The 8,183-nt window shown below is 32.6% G+C and overlaps 1 pseudogene; it reads right to left on the reverse strand.

Annotated features, from left to right (window-relative positions):
- Positions 1-417: 417 nt before the first annotated feature.
- Positions 418-551, reverse strand: LOC145274681 (U2 spliceosomal RNA; annotated as a pseudogene).
- Positions 552-8,183: the final 7,632 nt, after the last annotated feature.

The following is an 8,183-nucleotide window of genomic DNA, read 5'->3' on the forward strand; positions in this document are numbered from 1 at the left end:
TAAAAATAGTATTTATACAAGAGTTTTAACGAAAAATATCAGGAAAAAATGTACAGGAATAAAAAAAAATTCAGCTTTCAAAATATTCGTCGATAAAAAAACCGATCTTTATATTTACGCTAGCCATTTTGTATATTACCACGTGACCTGCTATCTCTTAAACTGGAGGGGGGGGATCCACTTGAATCCAACAAAACCAGTAATTTTTTTTTTCTATTATATATACATCATTTTCTATAAAATTAAGTGTAGACTTTATAATTAAAACAAAAAATGTTATTCATACTAAAAAAAAAAAACGCTTAGTCATGTCACGTGACGTGACGTCAACATCCACTAATGGCGAACAATTGTACCTATTTACTATGCCTCCCCACGGGACAGAGTTAGACACCAGGGTCGTTTTTTAACGTGGAGAAAAGGTACAAAAATAAAAATTGTCTCAGTCGTGGAGGATTTCTCCTCCACCGAAAGAGAACAAGAAATAGAAGTGCAGCATCTGAAGAACAGATACTACACTTTGATCTTGACCAAAAGGCCAAGAATGCGAACAATTGTAAATAACAACTTTTTTCACAAAACCAACACCGTCTTTCTTTTTTTTCTCTCTCTTTCTCTCTCTCACCCACTTACTCTTCCCTCTCTCTCACCCTCTTTCTCTTGACGTCACACCACTGTTAAACTGTGGGGGGGGGGAACACATTCCCAGGCATTATCTCCTATAGATGCACATTTTATTAGAAATTCAGCTTTCAAAATATTAGACGATAATAAAAATATAAAACCAACACCCTCTTTCTCTTTTCTCTCTCTCTCACCAACTTACTCTTCTCTCTCTCTCACCCTCTTTCTCTTGACCTCCTACTACTGTTAAACTGTGTGTGTGTGGGGGGGGGGGGGGAAGAGGCAGCTTGAAAACCAACAAAACCAGTGCACAGTTTCCCAAGCATTTGGGGTGGGAAGGGGGGGAAGAAGCCGAGCGCACAGTTTCGTGTGAGAGAGAGAGAACAATTCTCAACCTATATACTCAACAAATTTTTTATCTACAGATTTGAAAGTTTGTATATAGGGTATTCAGACATATGGAAATATATCTAGCATAATCTATCTATTATATCTATAAAAGTGAAAATGTGTGTGTGTGTGAGGTAGCCAGAGAGAGAGAGAGAGAGAGAGAGAGAGAGAGAGAGACAACAATTCTCAACCTATATATTCAATACATTTTTTATCTACAGATTTGAAAATTTGTATATAGGGTATTCAGACATATGGAAATATATCTAGCATAATCTATCTATTATATCTATAAAAGTGAAAATGTGTGTGTGTGTGAGGTAGCCAGAGAGAGAGAGAGAGAGAGACAACAATTCTCAACCTATATATTCAATACATTTTTTATCTACAGATTTGAAAATTTGTATATAGGGTATTCAGACATATGGAAATATATCTAGCATAATCTATCTATTATATCTATAAAAGTGAAAATGTGTGTGTGTGTGTGTGTGTATGCGTAAGAGAGAGAGAGAGAACAATTCTCAACCTATATACTCAACGTATTTTTATCTACGGATTTTAAACTTTGTATATAGGGTATTCAGACATATAGAAATATATCTAGCATAATCTATACATTATATCTATAAAAGTGAGAATGTGAGTGTGTGAGAGAGAGAGAACAATTCTCAACCTATATATTCAACAAATTTTTTACCTACAGATTTGAAAATTTGTATATTGGGTATTCAGACATATGGAAATATATCTAGCATAATCGATCTATTATATCTATAAAAGTCAGAATGTTTGCGTGTGGTTGTGTGTGTAAGGTTGCGAGAGAGAGAGAGAGAACAATTCTCAACCTATCTATTCAATAAATTTGTTATCTACAGATTTGACCATTTGTATATAGGGTATTCAGACATATGGAAATATATCCAGCATAATCTATCTATTATATCCATAAAAGTGAGAATGTGTGCGTGAGAGAGAGAGAGAGAGAGAGAGAGAGAGAGAGAGAGAGTAAGTACAATTCTCACCCTATATATTCAACAAATTTTTTATCTACCGATTATAAAATTTGTATATAGGGTATTCAGACATATGGAAATATATCTAGCATAATCTATCTATTATATCTAGAAAAGTGAGAATGTGTTTGAAAGAGAGAGAGAGAAGAGAGAGAGAGAGAACAATTCTCAACCTATATATTCAACTAATTTTTATGTACAGATCTGAAAATTTGTATACAGGGTATTCAGACATATGGAAATATATCTAGCATAATCTATTATATCTATAAAAGGTAGAATGTGTGTGTGTGTTTGTGAGTGAGTGAGTGAGTGAGTGAGTGAGAGAGAGAGAGAGAGAGAGAACAATTCTCAACCTATATACTCAACAAATTTTGTATCTACAGATTTGATAATTTGTATATAGGGTATTCAGACATAAGGAAATATATCTAGCATAATCTATCTATTATATCTATAAAAGTGAGAATGTGTGTGAAAGAGAGAGAGAGAGAACAATTCTCAACCTATATATTCAACAAATTCTATCTTTACAGATTTGAAAATTTGTATATAGGGTATTCAGACATTTGGAAATATATCTAGCATAATCTATTATATCTATAAAAGTGAGAATGTGTGTGTGAGAGAGAGAGAAAGAACAATTCTCAACCTATATACTCAACAAATTTTTTATCTACAGATTTAAAAATTTGTATATAGGGTATTCAGACATATAGAAATATATCTAGCATAACCTATCTATTATATCTATAAAATGACCATGTGTGTGTGTGTGAGAGAGAGAGAGAGAGTCAGAGAGAGAGAGAGAACAATTTGCAGCTTGTGTGTGTGTGAGAAAGAGAGAGAGAGAAAGAGAGGAAGGAAAATTCTCACCCTATATATTCAACAAATTTTTTATCTACATATTAGAAAATTTGGATATAGGGTATTCAGACGTATGGAAATATATCTAGCATAATCTATCTATTATATCTATAAAAGTGAGAATGTGTGTGCGAGAGAAAGAGAAAGAGAGAGAGAGAGAACAATTCTCAACCTATATATTCAACTAATTTTTTATCTACAGATTTGAAAATGTGTATATTGGGTATTCAGACATATGTAAATATATCTGGCATAATCTATGTATTATATCTATAAAAGTGTGAATGTGAGTGATGGAAAGAGCAAAAAATTCTCAACCTATATAACCTATAAAAGTGAAAATATGTGTGAGAGAGAGAGAGAGAGAGAACAATTCTCAACCTATATATTCCACACATTTTTGGGCACAGATTTGGAAATTTGTATATAGGGTAGGCAGACATATAGAAATATATCTAGCATAATCTATCTATTATATCTATAAAAGTGAGAACTTGTGTGTGTGTGTGTGTGTGAGAGAGAGAGAGAACAATTCTTAACCTACATACTCAACAAATTTTTTACCTACAGTTTAGAAAATTTGTATATAGGGTATTCAGACATATGGAAATATATCTAGCATAATCTATCTATTATAACTACAAAAGTTAGAATGTGTGTGTGAGAGAGAGAGAGAGAGAGAACAATTCTAAACCTATATATTCAACAAATTTTTTATCTACAGATTTGAAACTTTGTATATAGGGTATTCAGACATATGGAAATATATCTAGCATAATCTATCTATTTTATCTATAAAAGTGAGAATGCGTGTGTGTGAGATAGCGAGAGAGAGAGAGAGAAAAAGAGAGAGATAAAAATTCTCAACCTATACATTCAACAAATTTTTTATCCACAGATTTGAACATTTGTATATAGGGTGTTCAGACATATAGAAATATATCTAGCATAATCTATCTATTATATGTATAAAAGTGAGAATGTGTGTGTGTGTGAGAGAGAGGACAATTGTCAACCTATGTATACAACAAATTTTTTATCTACAGATTTCAAAATTTGTATATTGGGCATTCAGACATATTTCAATATATCTGGCATAATCTGTCTATTATATCTATAAAAGTGAGAATGTGTGTGATAGAGAGAGAGAGAACAATTCTCAACCTATATACTCAACAAATTTTTTATCTACAGATTTGAAAATTTGTATATAGGGTATTCAGACATATGGAAATATATCTAGCATAATCTATTATATCTATAAAAGTGAGAATGTGTGTGTGTGTGTGAGAGAGAGAGAGAGAGAGAGAGAGAACAATTCTCAACCCATATACTCAACAAATTCTTTATCTACAGATTTTAAAATTTGTATATAGAGTATTCATACAAATAGAAATATATCTAGGATAATCTTTCTATTATATCTATAAAAGTGAGAATGTGTGTGTGTGTGTGAGCGAGAGAGAGAGAGAGAGAGAGAGAGAGAACAGTTCTCAACCTATACATTCAACAAATTTTTATATATAGGGTATTCAGAAATATCGAAATATATCTAGCATAATCTATTATATCATTAAAAGTTAGAATGTGTGTGTGTGAGAGATAGAGAGAACAATTCTCAACCTATGCACTCTACAAATTTTTTATCTACAAATTAGAAAATTTGTATATAGGGTATTCACACATATGGAAATATATCTAGCATAATCTATCTATTATATCTATAAAAGTTAGAATGTGTGTGTGAGGTAGCCAGAGAGAGAGAGAGAGAGAGAGTAAGAACAATTTTCAACCTATATATTCAACAAATATTTGATCTACAGATTAGAAAATTTGTATATAGGGTATTCAGACATATGGAAATATATCTAGCATAATCTATCTATTATATCTCTAAAATTGAGAATGTGTGTGTGAGAGAGAGAGAGAGAACAATTTTCAACCTATATACTCAACAAATTTTTTTATCTACAGATTTGAAAATTTGTATATAGGGTATTCAGACATATGGAAATATATCTAGAGTAATCTATCTATTATATCTATAAAAGTGAGAATGCGTGTGTGTGTGAGAGAGAGCGACACAGAACAATTCTCAACCTATATATTCAACAAATTTTTTATGTACAGATCTGAAATATCACATTTGTATAGAAGTAGAAATCTTGATACCTACTCTGATACCTAATAAAAGAAAGGACACTCTTTAGGGCGGATTTTGATTATAACAAGTCACTAATTAGAAATTATAATAAACATTCTAATAATTTAAGAATTTTACCAAAATAAAATTGCATGGTAATCACCCAATTTCTGCCACAAAATTTTGATTGGCAGAACTCATAAACATAAAATATATATTTTCTAATTTCATCTTTTTTTTTTCTTTTTACATAATCTGGTTTGATGTTTTCCCAAATATTCAAATCACTATATTTTGCTGCTTAATATCAAATACAGCAACTGAGTTATTTTTATGCATCAAACAATTACATTTTCTCATTCATCCAAACTAATCACTGAACATCAATTTCATATTTTCTTCACTAAAATATTACTGTGCTTGATGTCATCAAGTGGAGCGGATCATTTTTTTTTCATTTGTTCACACATTTTTCCAATTTATATATATTTTAAAGATTCTTAGCCTATGTCATTGCATACCAATCTGTTTATTAAAAGTTAAGGTTCACTGTAAACACATATGTTACACCAAAATAAAAACGCTTCAGATAATGTCTTGATATTCAATTCAGTTTCTCACATGACATCTTATGAAGTTAGTAGAAATGTTACAGACTTTTGAATCTCAAACACTTTCAATACTGTGCACTGATATTTTCTTTTTTGCAATATAAGCACATTCATGATTTTTTTTACAAACGTTAAAAACTTTCACATTGTGTAGCAATATACTGAAACAATTATAAAAATATTTGTTTTTATTTTGAATGATGCAGGGCATCTGAAGAGAGATTTTTCTAACAAAATGAAAGTATAATTTTTAGCAATAGGTATCTAGGAAAAGGCCACTACATATGTTATAAGTTCCAAATTTCCACAACCTGGCAAATACTGGTACATGCTAGCAAATTTAGATTTGCAATTACAAAATATGATTCTAATTTTTTCCTTTGCTCTTTATTCTAACACTACACTAAGTTTACTGTGTTATTTCGCTACAGTTGATATTGTGTAGAACAATAAGAAAATCATAGTGAACAATGCATTCAACAAAATTTCACACACATTTCTAGATACCTATATCTAATAAGTTCAAAAGAAAGGACACACTTAGGGAGGTATTTTGGTGGTCAAGTCACTAAAAAGAGATTAGCTGGTTTCCCGGCATAGCCCAGGATATAATAAAGATTGACTGAAATACATGTTCTAGCTGGTTTCTAGGCGTTGCCAGGGATGTAATATAGACACATTATGTTGTATATTACCTGTTCTCTTCTCCCTAAGGTAAAACAATTTCATATACATGCTGTAAATTACCTATGCTAGGGATAAAACATGAACAATATCAGTCCTAGGGTAGATAAAACAAATAATACATAGAGATGAAAGATTCCTCTCCCCTAAGAATCAAACATATGTTCAATATCTGCTTTTGTTTTTCCATTGTTTATACGGTCCCGAGCAACGCCGGGTAGCCCTGCTAGTATATATATAAAAGCCAAACGTCTGTGTGTATGTATGTTTGTTTGTAACGCTAAAACTTTTGAAACACGGAACCAGAGTTGACAAATTTGGTATCATATTGCACCTTGATCACCCGGATGACAAATATCGAAATTTCACGTCAAACGGACCAGTAGAAAGGGGTCAACTGATCGTTTTTCTCCCAGGGGAACCCCCCAAAAAACCTGTCATTTTAATGTAATTATTACGTAATCCAAAAACGCTTAGTCATGTCACGTGACGTGACGTCAACATCCAGTAATGGCGAACAAATGTAAATAACAACTTTCTTTTATCGATACTTTTGTAATTTCTCTTCTCCTTCGTTCTATATATTATTAAACTTCATGACAATGTCTCCAACGTAATTAACTGGTTAAAAATAGTATTTATACAAGAGTTTTAACGAAAAATGTCAGGAAAAAATGTACAGGAATAAAAAAATTCAGCTTTCAAAATATCCGTCGATAATAAAACCGATCTTTATATTTACGCTAGCCATTTTGTATATTACCACGTGACCTCCTATCTCTTAAACTGGAGGGGGGGATCCACTTGAATCCAACAAAACCAGTAAATTTTTTTTTCTATTATATATACATTATTTTCTATAAAATTAAGTGTAGACTTTATAATTAAAACAAAAAATGTTATTCATACGTAAAAAAAACACTTAGTCATGTCACGTGACGTGACGTCAACATCCACTAATGGCGAACAATTGTAAATAACAACTTTTTTCACAAAACCAACACCGTCTTTCTCTTTTTTCTCTCTCTTTCTCTCTCTCTCTCACCCACTTACTCTTCCCTCTCTCTTACCCTCTTTCTCTTGACGTCACACCACTGTTAAACTGTGGGGGGGGGAAGAGGCAGCTTAATAACCAACAAAAACAGTGCACACATTCCCAGGCATTATCTCCTATCGATGCACATTTTATTAGAACCGCTTGTGTCCTCTTTCCTAACTCTCTCTCTATCACCATATTTCTCTCTCTCTCTCTCTCTCTCTCTCTCTAACTCTCTTCTCTCTCTCTCTCCAGACCTCTTTCTCTTCTCTTTCTCTCTCTAACCCTCTTTATCTACTCTCTCTCTAACCCTCTTTCCCTTCTATCTATATTAGCACTTATCAAGGCCAATAAGCGACTCGAGGATGAGAGTTCAAACGTGCACAGTAGTGCTCTTCTGCCTCTCTCTCACACTCTTTATCTTCTCTCTCTCTCTACCCCTGTTTCTCTTCTCTCTTTATTAGCACTTATCAAGGCCAATAGTCAACTAGAGGATAAACTCGACGATGAGAGTTAAAACATGCACAGTATTCAAATTTGGGAAAGAGGATAGAAAAACTTTCTATTCTGCCTCTCTCTCACACTCTTAATCTTCTCTCCCTCTCTACCCCTGTTTCTCGTCTCTCTATATTAGCACTTATCAAGGCCAATAGGCAACTCGGGGATAACCTCGACAATGAGAGTTCAAACGTGAACAGTAGTGAAATTTGGGAAAGAGGATGGAACAACTTTCTCTTCTGCCTCTCTCTCACACTCTTTATCTTCTCTCTCTCTCTACCCCTGTTTCTCTTCTCTCTATATTAGCACTTATC

The sequence above is a fragment of the Euprymna scolopes genome, chromosome 4 (genome assembly GCF_053919585.1).
Source record: "Euprymna scolopes isolate OS-2025 chromosome 4, ASM5391958v1, whole genome shotgun sequence".
Taxonomy (NCBI): Eukaryota; Metazoa; Mollusca; class Cephalopoda; order Sepiida; family Sepiolidae; genus Euprymna; species Euprymna scolopes.